Genomic DNA, 23774 nt, shown 5'->3' with positions numbered 1-23774 from the left:
TTATAGCGCACCATCGCTTACTATTCATACGTATACTATTTGCATGCAAACGACTATTCCCACAGCTTTCATATGCTTACTGTTTGTGGTGCGTAATATGAGACGCTCAGGTTCTAACCGGAAGCTTTGAAAATGGTGTGTTATGTGTCTGACTAAGGAAACGTTTGTGATATGGTAAGTTCATAGCAGCCGATGATGGCGCCAACAACTGCCGTTGATACATGGCCACGCTTCCGATGACCTGATGCCTTTTTGCGCGCATTTATGTAACAGAAACCTAAGACCTACTGGCAGTTTAGGATGCATGACTAGGTGATTTCAATTAATAGATCTATAATACGACGATAACAGCAAATGCTGACAGAGGATTATAAAATTCTAAAAATGCGCGCTGCGCAACGTTGTTTTTCCGCAATCTAAATATAAACTTTTGCGTAGATTCGCTCAGCCTGTGCTTGAGGTGGACTAGGTTTGTGTGAAAAGCTGTGCTAAAAACATTTTTTGCTAAAATATTTCTTTTTACACTCATAATAATGCTAATTTTTGTAACGTACCGTTTTATGGTTATATGGCTTTAAAGTTCTGTTTTATTGCCGTCTTATTGTCTCGGTATGATCATTTGTTATTCTGGTAGAGATTACTCACGATAAAAGCATATGTTTAAGTTCCGAAATAATCGTCAGCTTTGGGACTAATTGGAGGTCTACATAACAAAGTGCCCCACCATGACGATCGCAATGAAGCCAGTCATCATCAGCATCATCATCATCATCACACGCCTGATTGTACCCACTGCAGGGCGAAGGCCTCTCCCATATTTTTCCAATTAACCCGGTTCTGTGCTAGCTGCATCTACTTGACCCCTGCGAACTTCTTAATCTTATCCGCCCAACTAACTTTCTGCCGCCCCCTGCTACGCTTTCTTTCCCTTGGAATCCAGTTTGTTACCCTAATCGACCATCGGTTATCCTCTCTTCGCACTACATGTCCTGCCCATACCCATTTCTTCTTAATTTCCCCTAGAATGTCGGTAACTTCCGTTATTTCTCTGACCCACTCTCCACGCTTCCTACCCCTTAATGTTACCCATGAAGTCAGTAACCGCAGCGGTTGAAGCGAACTGTGAAGCAAAACGACTGATATTGAGAAGTCTAAAAATGGGAGACATGGATACTGTATTCAGAAATTCCAGAAGGCTTGAGTAACATTTATAAATATGACCTTGTGACTACGTACAAAAAAAAAATGAACTGCCGCATAGGAGAGTGCACTGAGCGTATACGATTGGTTTCCATTCATATGCGTCAAGAGAAATATTGCGTCACGAAAACATAGCCCGAGTGGTATAATTCGACCTGTACATCCAATACATACACATGCGTTATCGCCTATTGAATGTGCTTAGCGTATAAGATTCGATAACAACGCAAAGGTCTCAGTTCTAGCTATAGCTTATCATCTGGGGCCTCCACTGTCGGACTTTCCTACACAGTTTGCTCCCAGAATTGGTGTCCATGGAAAAGCACAGTAGTGTAAAACTACAAATTCCTGACCAAGGCAATAGCCAATGACGAAAGTTGAGTCACTTTGATGATATAAATATAATAGAAAGGCAACGGTATAAGTAAAACACAACTTAATTTTGGACTCCTGCTACAGAACCAAACTTTTTAAACGATTCGTGTACGACCAACAGGTTAGTAGCTAACACTATGTACAGTCATGGAGACAGATAAAACACTTGTTCTTTTCCAGTGAGGCAAGAAAATGGGGTTGGTGTGGTAATACCCACTAAAATAAGTGGTGCAGCCCAGTCTTGCGTCTTGAGTCGGTGAAGCCTGAACCCAAGAGAATCTTGAAACAATGTTTGCTAATGCTGTCGACGCTCTATAAGGGAAAGGTGACGGTCACCAGCGTCTCACATTGCTTCATCTAAAAAAGAGAGACGAGGACGGAGCGAATGTAGTTTACTGCATTTATGAGAGAGAAAATTTGCAGCGTGACCTCCCTGTGCCTGATGGGTGCAATAAAAAAAGAAGCAGGTACAGCTGCGGCTCTTTATGGGCTTCTTCTCCAGGTTATTTTTTATAAACTAGCAATTTGCACTAGGGAAGAGGCACAGCGAAAAAATAAAAATGACGTAGTTTTTTTTTTTTTTCCTTATCTAAATGCAATGTTTGGTAACAAACTCCTCAAAAAGAATTCCTCCAGGTTGCCCTTAGTTATATCAGCAAGCTTTCTTCTTTCTGCACAATATCCTTCCGTTTTCATCTTGTTTTGCGCTAAGGCTCAAGCTACGACAAGAGCGTAAAGAGTTTCGCTGCCGCCTGTCTCCCGCGAGGAGTAATTAGCGCGAGCCAAATCAGCTTAGAGGGGTGAGAGGTGCTAGGCAGAGAGCTAGTCGCGCCTCTCATTACGTGCTTTTCGCGAAGTGACGGTGACAGTGCGAGAGTCCGAGTGCTGACATAAACCCAGTGTTGTCGGTAAAGGGATAAATACGTACAAAGGAGGTGGTTTCTTCTGTAAAGGGGTTAAAGAAAACTATTCTCGGGGACGGCCAGCGAAGGAACACCTTTGGGTGTTTGTACCTCCCGGCACAAGGAGTGACGCAGGCAATGACTGCCGGGAGATCCGGAAATTCTGCCGAGACCTTCACCATTTCTGCTCTGCAGGGTAAGCCTGTCTGCCCAGCCGCCCGTCTGCGGCGGCGCCTCAGACGCATTCACAAGGAAGTGTAATTTCGCGCGTTGCTTACTCTGATAGTACACTGATATCATAATTACTGTCATGAACGTTATTTAAAATTCATAGTGATCAGGGGGGGCTTTCGGGGAAATGATTGTTTAGGTAAACGGCATAAGTGAGCGGGTTGTGAGGGACGGCGGGGGGGGGGGGGGGGGGGGGGGGGGCGTGAGTTTCAAGTAGAGTTAAGTGGTTTTAGAATCCTGGCTTATGACCGCCCCCCCTAAGACTGAGAGAACTGAAAATAAAAACGTAGCAGGAAATTGCAGAGTAACCAGAAAAGGGTCTTCCTGCAGCAAAATCTATAAGGTAAAAGCTGTCGTGAGTAGAGCGCGTGTGATTATGATCATCCTCTTTGCAATCATTGGCTTTTCCGCTTAGTATCACAGGGGTCATTATCGCTTTCATTCTCTAGTTCAAGAGAAGGGCTGAGGGGAGAAGAAAGATGCGAAAGACGAAAATAAAATGAGGAATAGATTTGATTGTTTTCTTTTCATGAAGTATGCATTCCATTGTATGTGCGTTTTGAAGAAAGAAAGAAAGAAAGAAAGAAAGAAAGAAAGAAAGAAAGAAAGAAAGAAAGAAAGAAAGGAAGAAAGAAAGAAAGAAAGAAAGAAAGAAAGAAAGAAAGAAAGAAAGAAAGAAAGAAAGAAAGAAAGAAAGAAAGAAGCCGCTGCTACTGAAAGAGACGTGACAGCTTGGCAAATGTAGCGTACCCTTATACCTGATTACGTAGTCTCCTTGCCTTCCAGGCTGCAGACAGCCGTTTTTTTTTGTTTTGCTTGTGTGGTAGGAAAAAGTGTTTGAATCCAGCAATTAAACAACCCTAGCAGGAACGCCACTCAGATGCATTCAAACTCGTACACTCGTGGCTACTATTTCTCACCCCTTTCCCCCAGTGCAGGGCAGCAAACAAGTTTCTTTTACCGGTTAGCCGCCCTGCCTTTCCTCTTCCTCCTCCTCCGTAGACTAAATTAAGAGTAGCGTTTACACAACCGCTCTAATTAGGCATGTCCGGCCGCAATAACAGGCGCACCGTGATCCCATTAAATGACACCGAGCGAGGACAAATAATTGCCGCAGTTCTGGGCCACTGTGTTTCGGCTCCTCTAAGGGCTCCAGCTGCGACCCCGACCAAAGATGTCGGGGCACCGTTTGGCACTCGTGACGCGTGGCTAGGACTCGTGGTTGCGAGAACCGCAACGGAGAGAAAGCACGGACAGGAAAAAAGAAACAGGAATAGGAAAAGGGTGTATAACAAGGACAAAGACGGTGGACAGGCCAATGAGGAACAAGGTGTGGGCTTGAAAAGGTGTCCAAGAGCACACAGAAAGAGAGAGAGAGAGAGATAGAAGGGCAGGGGAAGGTAGATATCTAAGCAAAGCAAAGAGAAGGAGAGCGTTAATGAGGGGAGAAGGGAAGGAGGTGGAAAGGGGTGTGCCGTGCGAGGAGATAAGCGCGAAACTTGACGCCACTTTAATTAATTCCGTGTCGGCACAAAAGCCGCGTGCGCAGAATGGTCCCCGACGAGGACGATCGGGTGGCACTCCGACAACTCCCTTGCCTCCCAACAGAGGGCCCCCGTACAAACTCTCGCCTCAGCTACCCCCATTTTACCGCTTCAAGCCGCTGCTGGCTCTACTGTTTTCTCGTGTACAGGAGGAGGGACGGAAAAGCACGAGGGCTGGCTTTCAAGCGCTCCTGTCTTTGTCACGGCGCGGCGGCGAATGAAGGAATAAAGAAGAAAATTAAGCTTGCGGCGGCGGCCAACAACAAAGCTGGATGGAAACCAAAGCACGTGATCTCCCCGTCGCCTCTTCCCGGGCTCCCACTCCTGTGATTCTCGTTTATAGTGTGCCCTCCCAGCCGCCCCTCCTCCCTCTCTTCGTTCTCCTACTGTTCCCAACAAGCCCACACTCTCGCACACTGAGAGACTCGGTGACGGCATTTTGAGAACGCCCCGCCGGTGAAGACCGCCCGTCGCCCGTCTTTCCCCCTGGAGCAGTGCGGGCAATGGCGGTGCGCGTTGGTTTTGAAAAGCTGGATGAGAAAACAATGGGTCAGTATTATTTGAGCTCTGCGATTTGCTTTCGGGTCCCTTCTTACGATGAAGGATAGCCTCCAAGCCAGTCGAAGACGCAAATGAATAAACAAAAGAAAAAGAGAAAAAAAAGCCCGTTAAACTCTAAAAGCCATGTGGGTTGGGCAATGCCAAAACTGCTTAGCAAAGGCGCCACCCACACAAAGCGAAAATAAATGACTCGATGCAGTGTCTTCCATCGGAAGATGCATTTCTGAGAAACGGGGGACATCTGACAATTATTCTAGCATTTGTTTTCGCAACGCGACCAAATGCTTCGTATATGCACAGCGGAGAAGGGAGAACGTGTTTCCTTTATCAGATTTTAATGAAATATGAGCTGTACCCTTCGCGACTAAAAAAATATCACAAACTCTAATCGCAAGACACATTTCCGATAACCGCCTGTTCCAGCTCTTGCACTAGTCGGCTTTTTTTTTTTTTTTTTTTTAATGGAGGCCTATTTTTTCCATTGTACACTGTTCATGACCATTCGTCACAGCTACGGCGCGAAGCAAAGTGCCTATTCGAGAGGCACAATGAAGAAACGCAGCCATCGCTTCTTGGTGACCCTGGCCCAGGACATTCTTAACGCTTAATGCAATGCGTTAAATAAAGTTGTTTCCTCCTCCTCCTCGTGCATTTCCTACAAGCACGCGAAAGCTGTACCGCGTTGGGTGCTCGAAAGATTAGGAAAGTTGGTAATTAAGTAGCAGACTTCCCGCTGGCAAGCTAGAACCTATCCAGTAGATTTCAATTTTTTTTTTTACCTCCGATCCGTAACCTCGGAGAGAATATTAATGCAAATGGTGTACGGCTTCAAACCAACGGTCACAACTATCATCCAAACTTACCATTAGCTAAGCTTGAATAATAAGCCTCGCGGCTTTGAGCCATCGACGTTCTTAAATCCTGCCTTGACCCTTGGTTCTCTTTCGCTTTTTTTTTTTCAATTTGCAAACACTGTACATTCATTATTGTGTCTTTATTCTAGGTGCTACAGTATCCTTCTTAAACGTCCTTGCTGTGTAGTTTGCTTCTGACCTCTTTTTCTTTTTCTTGTTTTCTCTTCATTTTCATTGGCTGGCTAGGCTGAGGCGACCTATATATGCACCGCGGGCTTGTAAACCAAACAAAAATGTGAAGAGGCTAGAAAATAAACTGAGCGACGTGGGTGGCGCACTCGGTTTCAATTAAGGCTGTGCACACAGAGGCAGCAGCGCCGGTGACGTCGCAGTGAACTTACGGCTGCCGGGTCGCGCCTTCGGCGTGGACCCTGGTTTGTTTCTTGCTCCCGAGGGTTTACGCTGTTGCTATTCATAAAGAGTGCCGACGTTATAAAGCCCGCTGCCTCATTGTTTGCCTCGCGCTGATAGCAATATGTGGGAAGGGAAAGCGCAGAGAAAATGGAGGGACAAAGTAAACAAAGCAGGATGGAGAGGAGCTATATTTTCTTTATGCTATTAGTGTGGTGGTAAGATTCGAGAATGCTTCGAGGTTTTGGCATGAACGGGCGTAGAACAAGAACTGTCCATTAAGTGCGAATTGCGATAAGCTATATATGGTAAGAGCCACACGTTAAAGGCCTATGTTGTGTTAGGGGGTTATAGGGTCGTGGACGTGTGTAACAAAGTTTTGTTGTTTATTCGTCATTCGCTCACAGGTTTTAAGCTAAGGAAACTTGCCTCTCTCGTAGCTAATATTGTTTTAGCGCATTTATTTATTTTTTCTCTTACTTGGATGGTGACACATTCTCACCTACGTCAGTCACCATATATGGATTTTATTTTGACGTGTGTGTGACTGTCACTCGCAAGTATTCTAACAATTAATTTATGAATGTTTTTGTATCACAGTGCACCACGGTCCAGGCAGAACTGCTCTTTGTGGGCGCTTAAAGTATATACTTAATCAGTAGTCAATGGAACGCAGGAACCACTGGGACAAACGGGACACATCACAGAACTAATATGCCATCCTCTTGAATGGAGCGTACGATCGATGGCAGCAGGTCACGTGAAATTTTTATGAGTGACCGGTTCCCGTAAGGAATTTATGGCATTGTCAGCTCGAAACATAAAAACAAAGGCAAGAAACTCACGACCTGTCATGCCAACTTTCGATGAATAGCGCGTTTCTGGGAGGGTTCTGTAGTATTACAGCTGTAAATGTAGAAAAGCAAGCAAAAGGTTAACGAAGCAAAAGGTTAAAGAGAAGCGAGGGGAGAGGTAAATAAGGCTGAAAAAAAAAATGAACCTGGGAAGATTACCATTGTTTAAGTAAAGAGCAGGCCGGTGGAGCCCGCTCAGAGCTAATTATAATAAATAATTGCAAACTCGCTTCCGTGATGAATTTGGAGATTCGACGGAAAGAGTGAAACTTTAGATTAAATTCGAAGGTTTCATCGTCGTTGATGGATTTCTAACCCGAAGGGGTGGGAATTGTGCTGCCGTGAAGTTCACCCCTCAATGTTTGCAGGTACTAGGCTGCGATACAGTGGGTACAACTTTCCTCCTGTGCTGATGTTCGGCGTCTGCCGTGTGGAATTATCTGACAATGAAACTTTTACTCAATCTCTGTCCGCTGTCCAACATCTGTTGAGCCCCTTCAAAGACTAAAAGCGAGTCCTTAGCTCGAAGCGAGCGCATCCTTTTTACAAAAAAACTCATGACTTACCGCTTCGAGGGTGACTTCAAAGTAAATACTATCCCTCTTTATCTTGTTTACCCAGGTTATGTTAGCAATAAGCTATCTGTAAATATTTGGCTTGAAAGGCGGCACTTAATCTTATAGCTGCTCAAACCACTAGCCTTAAAACCACAGCGCTTCCATCGCAGTCGCTCTATTTATTTGCGCTTTCAACCGAAGGGCTCTCTTTTAAAGACGCAGCAGTTAGAGCTTGAATAAACGCAAACACAAACTAACTGAATAATAATCAAACAAACAAATCTCTGACTGCTCGAGGCACCGATCCATGAAATTAGGTTATTCCCAGTGCTTACGGGGAGAACCAACACTGTGTACCGTTCCTAATCATTTACGCGTTTATTTGATGTCGCGCTAAATCATCATATCTTCCTGCACACGCATCTACCAAAGTGCCACTTTATTTATGGTAGGTAATCACCCGGCTAGGCTAGTCTGCCGAGCGGTCGGACTTTGATGGGTGAAAATTTTCCGCCTCGATCAGGGCCGATGCTCGATGAGCCGTCTTCCTCTACACGCGCAGCAGCTCATCATACCGCAGTGGCGCCGCTTTGTCGCGCGCCACCGCCAGCAAGCACCGTCACCTTTCTTGCTGGCTGCGCATCATGCCCGGTGATCGATTAAGCGAGGCAGGAAGGAACTCGTTCTGCTCCGCAGCCTCTCTTCCCCTGCCTTCACCCGCCTTCCCCATCCTTCTCTGCCTTCTCTTCCCAGACCCCTCACAACACAGCAATGCCGCCGGAGGCTCTGCCGTGTGACACAGGGATAGTGGGGCGAAGAAGACCCGCCAAGGGAGGAAAGAAAATTGCCCTCACCGTGCACTTACAAACAAACAAGAAATCTGGCCAGGAATTGTCGCTCGGTGATACAGAGACGGCAGCACGATGGAAGGAGAGGGGTGCGCGGCCTAAATGAAGAATATAGGATATAAAATGAGCGATAAGAATGAGGTGGGAGAGGAAGTGTTCATAATGGAAAGCGTGAGACACGGCGGCACGCGATTCTTTGTGCTTCCTCACGAATTCCTTCTTTTGTGCTGATGGCTGCCGATTCTTCTCCGCTGCCCTCAGCTCGGTTGGTATCGGACCCGACTGTGTCAAGCTTGCCTCTGTCTGCGCCGCGTTCCTTTCTCGCGTGATGAGGTTTACCGGCGGATGCTGGCCGGAGGGGAGAGAAACAGGGAAAGAAGGAAAACGGCGAATGACCTGGCTGCATCTTGCGTTTCTTCTAGTGGTTGCCACGTTATCGGTTGCCTTTTTTTCTTCCGTGGTAGTGGCGCCGCCTGACGCCCCCACGCAAGCTGGTTTACTTGGGCCCTAGGGTACAATGTGGGACATTGTTTTCTTGCTCGAAGGCGCAGCACAGAACACGGCTTTCGAGTTGCTCTGGTCGAGACGGAAGCACTCCGATCCACGTTCCTCGGAAGGACGTTAGCCACGCCCTCATCACAGCCTCGTTTCCAGGAGGTTTGGTTTGGTTTATGGGGTTTACCGTCCCAAAGCTATGAGAAACGGCGCAGTTAAGGGCTGCGGAGTAATTTCGACCACCTAGGGTTCTTTGACGTGCAATGACATCGCACAGCACACGGGCGCCGTGGTGTTCTACTCCAGGACGAAAAGGTTGAATGTTCCTTATAACTTTAGTATTAGAGCGGTTACACGGCCGAAAACCCGGAAGCGTTTAACATAGTGGGCAGCAAGAGCATATATTAACGTCGATATGGCATCGAGAGTGATTAGAACCCGCTGAAGGGCGAAAAAACTAGCTTCGCTTCCCGGTGTTTAAGACGCCGCCACCTTTCTCCTCGCGTGTTCCGTTACTCAATTAGAATTTATTAGGAATCCCTAGTAGATGTATGGCGTCTCTCATAGCCTTAGTTGCTTTGGGACGTTAAACCCCTCAAACCAAACCCTAGTAGATGAATGATGTGATCGTGCCCATGGGAACCCTGAATAAATGGGGATTGTTTACATATAAGAAGTTGGTGCGAAGGATCTTAGTTTAATGCAAAAACGGACGTGTTTTGCTAGTGACACTAACTCCTGCTTTGCGCAAATACTTCTAGATAAACATGCATCGCAGTAATAGGTCTATTAAATGTGTATTTAAAAATAAATTTAATGTACTGAAATCCAGCAAGCATTAGTAACTAAACATTTGATTGCGTACGGCCTAAAGCACAGACGCCAAATTAGATGGAATTTTTTTCTTTACCTGCTTTGCACGAACATCGCTTTAAATTACATTTTCTGTTTCCTACTGGGCACCATGGTCTCAGTTATGAGTCGAGGTACGCATTTGTAATCTGCCTTGACATAATGACGATGGTGAGTGTGGCTGAGCCGCATTACAATTGTGGCTTTGTTTGTATTCATAAAATGAATGCGACCGCGTTTTTACGTGTTAGAAAGAACAAATTCAGCAGTTGTGATGATGGTGGCGGTGATGATGAAATAGTTCTGTTATGTTTCTGTCGGCTAGTACTGCTAATACTGCAACAACAATAACTGCTACTACGACCACTTATTTTAATAAAGTTTATTATTATTGACCATGCATAATTGATTTGCACAATTTGCGGGGAGATGAAGAGCATATTGAATAACAGTTATGAACACTAAGCTTCATTCTGGAATAAAAACGGCTCAGGATCCCGAAAGTTTCTGTGAGTAGCTGTAAAATACCAGCAATAAATCGATTTTCACAGTAGTGCGCGGAAAATCAAAATAAGAATAGCCTGGGCACTTTTGTGACTTTTCCTCGACTGACAACACTAATTGAATAGTAAACGAAAACTTGTTTGTGTGACGCTATCTTCGTCCTCGTCCGGCTTTCTGCATAAATGCATAAATACATTTCTCACTTGTGAGTCTTCTAAACATGACCGCATTCTGAATCAGTAATATCCTTTTATATTTCAGTGAAGAAAGAGTCAACTCCTCCGTGACGGTGAATAAATCCGAATATGCTTCTTATCGGCCAAAACATTCCATCTTGAGAACGCCTCTCGGCGCACCTTAGGCTTGTAGAGTAAGTCCCTGCAGACAATAGAAAAAAAAAAAACACGAAGAAAAAACTTAGGAAAAATTTCCCGCATGAAGTCTGCTTGACGTAGCCACCGCGCTACGCTCAAACCAGCATCGGTGATTCATCACCGCGCCGCCTAGAGCTAACCTTCTCGTTTTTCTCGCAGTCGAGCGTGTGCCTTTTCCGCTTCCCATTCATTTTGACGCACTTCTGGTCGGCCTCTCTTGCTGTTTTTCATCTTTAACGCAGTTTTCTAGCATTATTCCAACTTTTTATTCGCGATGGAAAAAATAAACGAAAAACGAAAAATTACAAAACGCTACGCAGCCATCTTTTTTCTTCATTCGCAATAAAAATTAAACACAAAGGAAAGAAAATGAACGCCTGCGTACTGACATCAAACAGAGGGAGGTGTGCGACCGACACGCTATACCCGGAAGGGAGCGCGGAGGAGCATAGCCTCAGCGCTCCCATAAAGTAGTCCGGCTCCACCAAGCTGCATAACGAGAAGGAAGGCGAACCGCGCTCGCGCGCTCACCTCTTCGCGCGGTAGCCTATTTACGAGCCGACGTGGAACATAAGCGTTCTTTATTACCGGGCGCCCACCCGCCGCTGTTGCAACGGCACCGGTGCATCGCATGCTTCACCATAAGATGCCCTCCACGGTCCTCATCTGGGGATTCTACTCTCTTGTACCGCCTCTAGCCGCGATTTGTGCATGGACGGGCCCCTGCCTCTTCCGCTAGCCAGATCATCCATGCGTCTTCCGTCCCCAAGGGCGGCGTTATGGGAGCCGGTCCCGCCACGATATGTTCGTTTTTCTTTTAACCTTCAGAGTTAGGTTGTTATGGACCTTGGAGACGTTAGTTGCTGTTCCTGGCGCGGCTCCAATCCGTGTTACATTACTGCCTTGTGATAGGCGCGTCAGGGATGCCATTCATCTGGAAGCAAGGACGTGTCGCTCAAGAGAGTTTCCGCCTCTCACCAGATTAGTTAGGAAGACGTCAATCATTAAACGCTGCTGTTATGATCCTGGCTCTATATGGCTCTCCAGTATAGACGCTACGTGCGAAGCGTTCTTCGCGAGCTTTATGTGACTGTCAGGCGTCTAGGAACCTAATCACTGGTGATGTAGATGAGAGAGCTTTTTTTCACAGCAATTCGTATGTGGGTCGGAAGGGTCTGTTATAGCCCCGAATCGTCAAATTGTTTTTTCTTCAGTTTCTCCCCCCGCCCTATTCACCGCGGCTCTTCTGTGCACTTACCGGCGGAGACCTTTTAATTTGACACAGCGCTTGAAATGCTTCGCGTTATGCTTGAAGCAGCATCATCAGCGCTACTTCCATGCTTATAGAGAGAGTGTCAGCACGAGTCGTAAAATATAAGAAATGATCGAGGTTGACTACGTCCTAAAGTTCGTTTTGCTGACTTGAAGGAACACAGAGAAGGAAGTGATGTTTGGGTGTGAGTTTAATATTTATCTGTATATAGTCCTCCCAAGACTATGGAATTCTGCCGCGAATATTCTCTGTAGACGTCCTAACAGTGAGGATTCGGGATGTGCTGGACGTGAGCAATCACGTCCTTGTCGTTCCGTTATTGTTACCCGCGCAATGTGATTTTTGTGAGAAGGAAGAGAAAGGAGTCACTTGTTGCGAGGTCACCTCATTATGGATAATCGGACAATTTTTTGCATCCTATGACGACTAAGCGTGTAATCGCCAACTCTGCTTAGTTAAGCGGTGCATGCATTGGGGGTGATGATGCTGACGGATATATTTCTATAGAGCACAGGAACTTTCGTGATATGCAAACTAGTGGGAATAACAGCGTGCACTTAGCCCGCACTCACATTAACCTGCTATAATATTCATTCCAACGCAATCCGCCGGTCAGCGAGCAGGAGGGCCTCTTCAGTCTCATCAATTCGTGGTTCACCATTGAGCAACGACCTGCCAGGCTTGTTTGATGGTTCACCTGCGCCGTCTGAAGTTTTCTCTGTAAGCTGGGGAATTGCCATCGTACTTCACCCCAGCTCAGTATGATCATTCTTTTAACGGCGGCCCTTGAAATACAGACTGCGGATATCGGAGAGTGCTTTATATTTCTCAAAGCAGGCCGCCATGTGTGCTTTGATGCTCCAGCTCTGTTAGCGCTGTGCTATAAAGAGCACAGCGTTTTCATTCACCTTAAGAGTGAAAGCCGTGCATTCATTTTGACGCCTCTCGTACACGCCTGGTAGAAATGTAAAGTGCCGATTGCACAAACTTTATGAACACCTTTCGTAAGCAGGACGACACAACAGTACACGTAAGGAGCACAGAAATAAATTCACGAATGGAAAATGCTGAACCCTAGGTTTATATCATTGTACCAAACCAAGGGCTCAATTAAGGAGAGGAGGGCAACTCGAAGACAACCAGACGGCGCCTGTCGTTTCCCCGCGCATAAGAAAGATGAATCAGTGAAGTTCAGTTAGCTAGGAATCCATAGCGAAGCTCTGAATTCCTGGTAAGTGGATGAGGAGGCTGGCGGGGTGGAGGAGAAGCCGCAAGACCACTGATTTAAAATTTCACCGCTTTTCTCTCGGCACATGGCTCTCATATTTCGCTGAGATGGTCATAAATGTCAGGTCTAATCAGAAGGATTGTTTATATTAAATGACCTAACATGGAAAATGGCCTATGTGTGCTGCATGTAGGAGCTTTTAGGGCCAATCATTCTTTTTTTTTTTTTACAGTTTGGGGAATATCGAAAAGAAAAATGAGCCGCAATTACGGTTTGTTTACGCGTCAAACATTTTGAAAGGAAAACAAAAAGTTCAGTACAGTGAAATGAGGAATAAAAAGAATCGAAGAGCAGAATACCCAGGAGTAAAGTTTATTGCGTACTGAAATTTTCTCCTCGTTTGAAGATGATATGGGCGCGGTGGACAATTAAAGCGAGCGCGTAGTGATATTACATTGACAGAAAAGGAGGGGAAAACAAAAGAAGATAGGCGCAGCGTCATTAAGACTGACGGGCAGCCGCACTTTAATAATCTCGTCACTTATTGGGCGCCCTTTCTCAAGCGTGACTCTCTACATAGCCTTATTTTTATGTCCATCAAAGCGAGGTCAACTGTATGAAGCAAGCCAAGACAGTTAAGTGAATCGCGCTCTTTTCTGAGTTTTACTTTCCTTTCTTATTTCTCTACATTTTTTTTTCGCTCGGTAAAACTGCCTTGTCTACCGAAAGCAGTCGCTTTTTCATATTACCATTTCATTTTGTTTCTTTTGTCTTTCTATCTTCGCCCTCAAGCGTGGACATTGTGCGGGGGCAGTCGGCAGCGATGTAGCACAAGGGAGGCCAGGTGTGTAATAAAGTGGGACCTTTCTGTCTTGATTTTTTTACAGGAGAACAAGTGAAGCCGTTCGCGAACTTGGCATCCCCCTATTGACTCGACCAGGGAGGAAAGGCAGTATCGAACCTCCAAACAAGGCGGCCAAATAGGACTAAATCGATACTGCAAGCTTTTTAGCATAGGGCTCGGTGCAAAATCAAGAGCTCCCTGTCCTCGAGTCTCTCCCCCCCTCATCCCTCCCTTTTTTATTTTTTGTCTTGTGTGTGTCTTTGGGGGTTGCACAGAGCTCACGGTTGTAGCTCCAGATTGCTTGTTTCTGTTCACGAGCTATCGACTCCTTGGACGTCCTTAAAGCTACTCCACAAAAGCCGTCGTGCAGAGACAGTATGCCCAGATCGATCGATTGGAAACAAAGTTTGGGCGGAGTTTGAAGCTGTATTGCTTTCCAGTATTTGGCTTCACTTTTGACGATACCTTCCCAAACGCTTTCTTGAGCTTTTCTACTGGACGCGATCACTATCGCAAAGAAGCTTCCACGCATACCACCATCTGAATAAAATCCGAAAAACCCCGCAAATGTCAAAATGCAAGGTTTTACACGAGCGCGTACGATATATTGACAGTCCAAAAATGGTTGCCCTCAGTCGACCGACCATCTGGGGCACACGTCGCGGGCGCTTGTCAGCATGTTCATGACAAGTATAATGATGAGAAAATAGACCTTGGCATTTCACAAGAAGAGACGTTCAAAATTTTGCATGTAAAATTTAAAAGCGGACCGGTTAAGGGGAAACCTTTCAGGAATGTTCGAGGTCTCTATGCTATAGTAGAGCTGCAGCTACTCTTGCCTCAGTGTTCTGACTTGTCAGTGTTTACCTTGGCTTCTTTGCAAAACAGATATCTGAACATTCCGTTAGTTATTGATTGCCGTATTTTTCTTTATTCAAATAATGCTCATTTAAATATTTGAATTAAATAATAAATAAAACAGTTGGGATTCCCTCGAGCGAAAATTTGAAAGCTAATTATGATCATGGGGGCGATGTTATTTTGATAACGATCGTGAACAACATTATTGGCAGGCGCAGCTCTGTCAACTCAAGAACAGAAACCCTTTAGATTGATCTGTGCTTTTAATGCCCGAACCGTCTTTTTGATTACTCACGAATTGTCAGTTCTGCTCGTTACCTAACATGGCTAGTCCATTTCCATTTTTCATATTGAGGTCAAATATCAGAGTTGCATGTTTTTCCAATTTTCATTTCGTTCATTTTCCAACTTATGCCGCTAATTTATTTTTTTTTCTTAGAACATTTATTGCCTAGAAACTTATCAGGGAAAGAATACTAGTATTAAAAATGCACCAGCTGTCTACCTTTCCTTTGGTGCAATTCGGATGAGCTACTACTTATTTTGCTCTCGCGAACTGGAGGAGGAGGAGAAACAAAAGAAATAAAGAGAAAAAAGAGAGAAAAAAGGAAAGGAATAAAGAAAAAGAAAGGAAAGAACGAAGAAAGGAAGAAAGATCGAAAGAGCAAGATAAGGAAAGACAGAAAGAAAGAAAGGAATCAGCTTCACATTCGCTGTGACTGCGTGAAATGCCAGAGGAGTGTATATGTATATGTATATATATATATATATATATATATATATATATATATATATATATATATATATATATATATATATATATATATATATATATATATATATATCTTAACTATTGCTTCTATGGCAAACTCAAATCTTCAAAACGACGTAAATTTCCCTGATGTTTATTTAAATACCACGTCAACAATTCCTGTCTTAGCAATCATTTTCCATAATTTGGTTCCTGCTGCGTTTACGAGGATCATATTGTTTATCAGTGGGATGCGGATCAAGTATCCAGCGTTTGTCGCGCGGGCCTTTACTAATCCTGGTCGTCTCCAGTAGTAAAAGCTTTACGAAGCATATTCATCAAAGTACTCTTGCCTAATGGCGTCACATTATCGAGTTGCCGTTCAACACGACCAATCATCATAATGTGGTCTCTAGCTCTCGGGAAACGCGTATGCCTGCATGACAAGCTGAGAGGAGTGACATGCTCCTTGAAAGGGCAGTGTATGCAGCCGCAGCTCGATCCGACAAATGTATCCCATTTCGAACGTCGCGTTGCGACTTGTTCGTCGTGAATATTTTACCACTCAACCAGGCGTCTGGTAACACAGCTCGTTTCTAACACACGTACGTTCGCAATACGATATTGATTCCTGTAGGTTCTCAAAGAGGCCATTACCATACTACCATAAATTTTGGCGACTTCAGGAGCGACCAGGCGACGACATCGACAGAAACAATGCCATACTCATGATAAATAAAGGATGATGACAGCTACAGGCATTCTTACTTCGATGCCATTGCCGGCTTTTGATTCAGAACGAAGTGGAAATGCCAATCTCCATGGTATAAAAGAAAATAGCGCAGGAGACGGGACAAGGCAGTAGACACAACAAGAGCGCTTTCTAACAACTGAATGTATTCAAAGCGTGCGTGTATGGACGCACTAAGCGACAGATGCGCAGGAAGGAAAAGAACCATACCATAAAGAAGAAACATACAATGAAAATCTTTGAAGCCCTTATAATCGCCCGCAAAGGAGCTTCATGTACAAGCATATATACCTTCTGTTTCATTGTCGCGACACAAGCTGGCATATCTTAACTCTTAATGATGAGTATGGCATTTTTCGTGCTGACACTGTGGCCCTTCTTTTTCCTTCGTGCGCATATGTCGCTTACTGTACTCATACGATCAAGCTTTGAATACAATGCAGTCAGTTGCTAGTCAGCGCTCGTGTTGTATTTACTTCCTTGTCCCGTCTCCGGCGCTATTTTCTTCTACCATGATCAGTCACCAACTCGCCCAGCAATACTATTTGATGCCGATATTCAATGCAACTTATGCTGTGCATGTAAATAGCTATTTGATAGTAGGGCCGCTGTTTTAATTTTTTTTTTGTGGACATCAAACTTGTCGATACCTTGTCAATAATACCTATGGTACGCTTGCACTGAATGCGAATGAAGATACGAAGCTAATACATGCATAGATACGATTGTAACGAGCGGAATTCGTTACATACCTATCGCTTTTTGCTGGGCGTCAGATACACACTTTTGATTGGGTACACAGAGAAGAAAAAAGTGGCAGATATGAATTATGCACCCTTGTGCTATAGCGACGTTTTCCTGCGATAAGTGAGCACACCTAGTAATAACGCGTCCCTTTATTTGTAGCGCCATGTCGGGCATGTTTCCTTGACACATTCTTTATTATCGTCGACAGCAATTCAGGCACAACCCTGTAATACAGGAATGAGAAAAAAAAAAGAAGGGGGCGGGGGGAAATGCGCAGTCAAAAACGTTTGCGTATTAATGCTTTGGAGTGAAAAATAACTGGAATTATGAATACCCTTTGTGTTCTCTTAAAGCAGCGAATGATATATTCTTTGAGACGTCCAAATTCAGGTGTTAATTTTTCCTTTGCCCAGCGAATCTATTAGGAAAGTATTCGATTTTTCATTCGAAAGTTTCTAACATTCTCGCATCCCCAGTACCTCTAGAACAGCCATCTTCGAGAGACCTGGACTCGCAGCAAAAGCAAAATTACTTCGTGGATGTTAAGAAGTTAACCAAAACGTTGCTGGTTGCTGGCGTCGTACCACTGTGCGCACCGTTCTTTGGAACGAGCCAGCTGTCCCCAATTATTCTGGTGGCCTCCATTGTTTTGTAACTTTATGTGTTGTAGTTAAAGTGATAAACACTGAACATTTGTTCTTCTTACCTGTATGAGTGCCAGCAATAATCAAAATGGCATGCGTTGCTGTTAGATGGCCTTCTAGTCTAACGCCTATACCGGAACCTGTTCGTGTAAAGCCACTTAGGCCGACCTATTTTCAGTGAGAATAAGGCAATCCGTACAGCCTTCGATTTCTCACGTGTAACTGAGGCAGTGAATGTAAAGAAATTTGCTATATTTATATTTCTTTAGCACGGATGAGGCGCTCTTGCAAGCAGGCTGAAAGTAACCAGGATAAAAACACTCCTAACTGCTCTGAAGGAAGTGTATTAAGAATGATAACAATAACAAAGCCTTGAGGGTACCTTAGGGTGTCGAAACTATAAAGTAAAAGAGAACAAGGTGCCAGAGATTGCATGTTGTTCTTCCAAGTGATCTACGGTATATAATAGGATGTTGTATTTCCTGGCTCTACGGGGTTGGGACTGGATATGTCCCCGCCGTTTGTGGCGGGGGCTAGCCTACCACCGGTGGTTGTACCTGTTGTAGGCCGTAATTGCACCCGCCACGGCTTCTGTGATGGACGTCGGGCATTGTGGCGCGCGTCTCTCTCTCACTCTCTCTTTCTTTATTTCTTTCCTGTTTTCTCCTGTCGTACGACAGCTACAGAGCCAGTAGCAGGCCTGCCCATTTTTTTTTCCCACTGCCTACAGTCGCAACAGCAAAAACAACGACGATATATTTCACTTATGCTTCGCCCTTCCCTGAGCGCTCTAAAAGAATGGCTCTGTTTTGTTTTTTTTTTATCAATAAAGTCATCTCGTATACATTAAGTAGAAAGTTTTAGAGCTTGTGCTTTCCCGCTTGGCTACCGTTGTACACTTTTCGACTCTGACGACGAGGCGAAATCCGCGCCAAGGCACCAGCTCGGATGTCAAGAAAGATTAAAGTTCTTGTGTCCACTACAGCCCAGCATATAGCGGGTTTCAAACGTCCCGTCGCGCAAACCTAGCTAGAAACAATCATCGAAAGGCAGCCCAAAAGTTGGGACTGAGCTGCGTACATTACTGGAGGAGTAGAAGACAGCAAGGAATTTTGAAGGGGAAAGCGGTACCGAGTATCAGGATGAATTACACCGGAACGAAATGGAGGCCGCCCGGTCACACAGTTCTGCCGTTTGGACTGTTTCGTCTCCTCCGCCTCAGTCGAGTCGGCATACAGGAACGCCCTGTACTCTTCCTCTCTCGCTTTTACCATTTTGCGGTGGTGTCTGATGGATGCGAGCGCCCTCGATCAAACGGGACGTGGCATAGCGCTCGCCGGAGGTGGCTGCGTTCTCTCCTCTATTTGAGTTGGCTTCGTAACCAAGCTGTCCTTTTGTGCTTTCTTCTTTTTTTCTCACCGGCTGGTGAATCGCTTCTGTGAGTCGCGCTCCGCGAGCGGGATGAGTAAGTGGAGGCGGGTCGCCCGCTCGCCATATGCGGTTGGCGCGGCCGCCGTGGGGTCCGCCGCTGTGTGTACCACTGGCATCATCGGCGGTTTCGCGCGCCCCGCAGCTAACGAGGTCGTGAGAGATGATCTGCCGACCCCCTTTCCATTTTCCATATAGCAGCCATTTTCCTTTCCACCCCTGCGGACCGGTCTCACGTGTCGTCTATCGGCGTGGATGATGAAATCGCTTGGGCGATGGAAGCGGGTGAGGGAGAGAAAAGCTGAAGTCTCCCATGTGTGCGGAAACGGGAGAGGATCCCCTAAAACGGGTGAGAGTCGCAGATAGGGAGAAAGAGAAGAAAGAGAGGAGGAGCGCGAGTGGGATGTTGTTCGCCCTTATCCTGTCCCGATCCGTCCTATCATAAACCGGGGCAGTTCTTTCTCTCTTCCTTTTCTTCTCTTCCTGCCTAACGGCGTTCCTAATAGTAGGAGGCCGAGAGAGAATTAAAGTGGGTGCCATCGGGGCCGCGCGCTCAGGGCGGGGAACTCGAGCGCGTCGGGGTTGGTGGCAATATTTATGGCCACGAAAATGACTGACCGCCCCGGCGCGGCCACCTCCTGTTCTGGAGCGGCAACGTAGAGGGGGAGGAGGGAAGTGGGGAGGGGCTCATGGCGCTCGGCGCCCATAGTGACGAAACTGTGCGTTCCGTTCGCATTTTGCTTTTATTAGCTCCTTTTACCTCCTGCATTTTTCATGTCTCGTTCGCTTAGGCGCCTCTGTTTCCAAAAAGGACTAGGGAGAGGAAGAGGTGCATCCTTTGCTGAATAGAAGCCCTTGGCGCTCCTGCTAATGGTCTCGTGTAAAGGAAGGAAGCGCGGAAGCAAGGCGCAGTATTAGGCGACGTCTACGGGGAAGTCGTAGGGTTGTCCGTGAGTGGCAATACATGTTCTGGCTCCTTGTCGCTGAGAAGCCGGATACCACGCTGTCACACAGAGGCTTTGATGAGTGGCCTTGTTTGCCCCCGGATGCCCTCAGCGTATGTGCAGCAAGCTGGGGAGCCGCCCGGAAGCCGAGTCGCGCGTTCGGAAGGCTGGCACGTGCGAATGTACGCGTGCCTCTCTTTCCTTTGAAGGCGCGTGCTCACGCATCGTGTCCGCTCATGAAGGGTTGTTGAGAGGCAGCCGCTGTCAGCGCTGTCTCCTTGGAAGACCGAAAGCGCGTGGCATGCGACTACATGGAGGAGGTGTTGGCGGTGCAGTAAAAGCGACCAGCTTCGCGCAGAACGCCAAATTGAATTGGATGGTTTCGGATCCCATCTACCTGCAACCAAAACGTGTAACGATGCTGTGTTTGCAACACGTGTGTTGAGCAATAGACGAGACGAATAAAGAGAACGCAAAAACTTCGAACACGAAGGACTACAACTGCGTACGTCTACCTTATATGTACTGAGAACGATAATTTATCTTTATCAGCTTGCTCGTAATTCGTCTTTAACCGGCACTGCGATTACATTCAAGCGCGCTGACATGCTAATTATTTGCTTTTGCTGCCAAAAGGAAGTACAGCCTTTGTCAAAATGTTGAGCCCAAGGGGACTGCTTCTCAGCCGTGTAGTAATGCTGATTTAGCAAAAGGGGAGGACCTTTCATTGGAGAGGGTAGGACAAAATTATTCTCCCCATTAAGAGATTTTGAATACTGGAAATACTCTACAAGCAACAGGCTCAAAAGCAGATCCCCTGGGCTCTACCCTTTTGACTGACTGTATCTTTGATATGTGCAAAACGAGCGTGAATTTGCGTCTGTGGCAAAAAGATTTGGGACGACCGGCATATACCATATGGATGTCATTTAGGCATAGGAGAGTACTAGCTTTGTCTCACTCCCTGACAAATATATATTCACGTCTCAATTAGAAGCTTCGCTGAAATTGTTGCCTGGCCAGTTGCTTAAATTCGTAATGCTTGTGAGTGCATGTGCTAGTTCTCTCGGTTTCGAGTGCTGACTGTTTTGGTTGCTTGGCTGAAATACTTTGGACAATTCCTGATGCTTATCGCAAAACGAACTACTTGAATATGCGTTCCTGTTTGTGTACTAATTATAGGCCCCGTCTTAGTACCTGTCCTCTATAGGGCACCCATTTTACACCAGACTAAATCTCGTTTTACGTATTGTCGTAATTAAAAAGCAAAGCACCATTTGTTAAGGAAAATCTACCTGTATATAGTTTTTAGTATATATTTGAATCGAGATAAAATGCGAGTGAGGTGAATTATTATCTTAACTGAAGTCTACTTCATGCTGGGGGAGTCTCTTCAAGATATAGTACTAGCACCGCGTTCAAGTATTTGATATTCAGTTTTGCCTTGCTGACGGCTATAACCATGCTGGTGACTTTATTTGTTATAGAACGGCCGCAACGAATACATGGTGATCTTTGTACCAAGCCAGAAATAGTATCAAGCGTGCGTTTCTTTTTTTTTTCTAATTACGACGGTTTTAAGCAAGCTGTAGGCTTAATCCCGACACCGCGGATAAGAGGTGACCCCTGTATGAAGGCACGTACAAATGTAAACTGTTTTTCAGCTACGAAGCTTTTTAGGATGCTCTGGGGTAAATACTAGACACTTCTGCATCATCGTATCAACTTGGCCTACAAAACATTTAGGTTCACCATGTTTTTTTTTGTCGTTCTGTATGTGTGTGGCACAGTGTAGCGAATGTCTACAGCAGCAAAAGTGATAATCCATAATGGCGTGCACTTCAGCGTTTTTCACCGAAACCTCATTTTCCTTTTATGACGAAGGTAAAGCAAGAAGCTGCATGTTCCTATCGCCTTGCCGGAAAGTGCGGTCATCACAGACCGGAGTCACGCGGATGCCCGATGAAAGACAAGCATTGAAACAGACCGAATGTCAAAAGGAGACGCTCTTGGCGTATAATGTCCTGGTAATTTTGCGCAGCAGGCCATATTGACACAATCTTGATAAAGCGACCGCAGATGCACTGTCCATTTTCCTCGTCTTTGCATAATAAGACACTATTACGGGCCCTCGCACCACACCCTATATGTCAGCCGAGACGTTTGCGTTTCCTTTGCATTAGGCGGTGCAAGCACTTGCTATCTGGAGAGGAAGAGGAGGGGGGAGGATCCCAATAATCATTTCTTTCTGGTGGCCGTGTGATGAATTGGTACCCTGAGTGTGAGATGTGGGTCGCAGGAGGTTAATTGAGGGTTAGATAGGCAAGAGAATTCACTTGTCGCATATGCTTCGACGTGCTCGCACTTTGAGCGCTAGACTGGAAGGAAAACGAAATGTAGGTTGCATTAGGAGTAAAAAACTACGAAGTAAGTATGCGGACTTCCCCGAAGCGACATCTGAGCAGTTTTAGGCAAACAAACCACAAATGAATTGATGCTTACTTTTCGGCCAACCCAAAGAAAGTATTCGATCGGTGTATTGTTTCTCGCAGTCAATCTCATTTGTTTTTGTTTACTTTTTTCATTTTCCCGTGGTGTTGAAGAAAAAATATTCTCGCTCGACTGAATGCGTCAAGAGCGAGTCAGCAGAAAACAAATGTCGTGGAAATCAATATCTAATCTGGAATACATCGTCTTCTTTATTTTTTTTTTCCGTTGGGCGCTTTGGTTGTCTGTTTCTTCCCTCTTATCTCATACCATGGCTGCATAATGAGCCGATTATGGCCGTGCGCCGAGTTGAGGTCCGGTTTTCGTTGCGGGAGCAGCGGCACTATGAAAGACGCAGTCCGCACTGACAATGAAAAAAACACGCTGACAAATGACTTACTACATCCATTCATCATTGTCATAAACAGCGGGAGTAGCACGCAACCACGGATCTACGTTTTCGTGCACGGCTTTGAACTGCCGGCTACGGGGTTTCGCGACGCGCCACCGACGAAAGGTTTATTAGCATACGGCGAACTCCCTGTCCATGTATAGGTTGAAGCCGTTTCAGTATTTTCTCATCCTACAATCGTCGCTGCCCAATTGCTGGCGGAGGATGAAGTCAGTAGGAAGGAATTACGGTCTGGTTTCAAGGGCTCAACGTCGCAAAACAATTAAGGCTGTGAGGGGAGCCGAAGTGTAGGGCTTCGGGAATGACAACCACATACAAATACAAATACAAATAATTTTACTTAGCATCAACACTGATTATACAGTACTCGTGATGCTGCAGGGTGCTAGCAAAAAGCCTGCGATGGCTTGACAAAGGCTAGCACCCCGCTTACAGTGCAATACAGCAGCGGACAAAACACAACAAAACAAGAAAAAGCCATTATAAACATAACGACGGCTTTATATATTACAAAGTACAGAGGATAGGACTGATATTGGGTGGTACAGAACTGCATGTGTAACAATATTTTTATTTGAGGGCATATACTGTTTTTTAGATTAGCTGGACTTGTTAACAGAGGAATTAAGAGCTTGTGGTAGCATGTACATCAACATTTGGCGGCCATAGTTGGTACGGGTATGGGGAATCTTCCAAATCTGACTGCTTCGTGTGCCATACGTTTTTTCAACTGGTGTCAGCGTTGCAAGTGTTTCAAGGAAAGGGTCACTATTTATGCGATAAGTATGATAACGTTTTAGCAGAATTGCGTTGAACAGGTTCGGTAATGGTTCTAATCTAAG

Source organism: Amblyomma maculatum, chromosome 2 (assembly GCF_055883805.1).
Source record: "Amblyomma maculatum isolate TAMU_Amacu chromosome 2, ASM5588380v1, whole genome shotgun sequence".
Lineage (NCBI taxonomy): Eukaryota > Metazoa > Arthropoda > Arachnida > Ixodida > Ixodidae > Amblyomma > Amblyomma maculatum.
Note: the sequence above shows the minus strand (reverse complement) of the source record.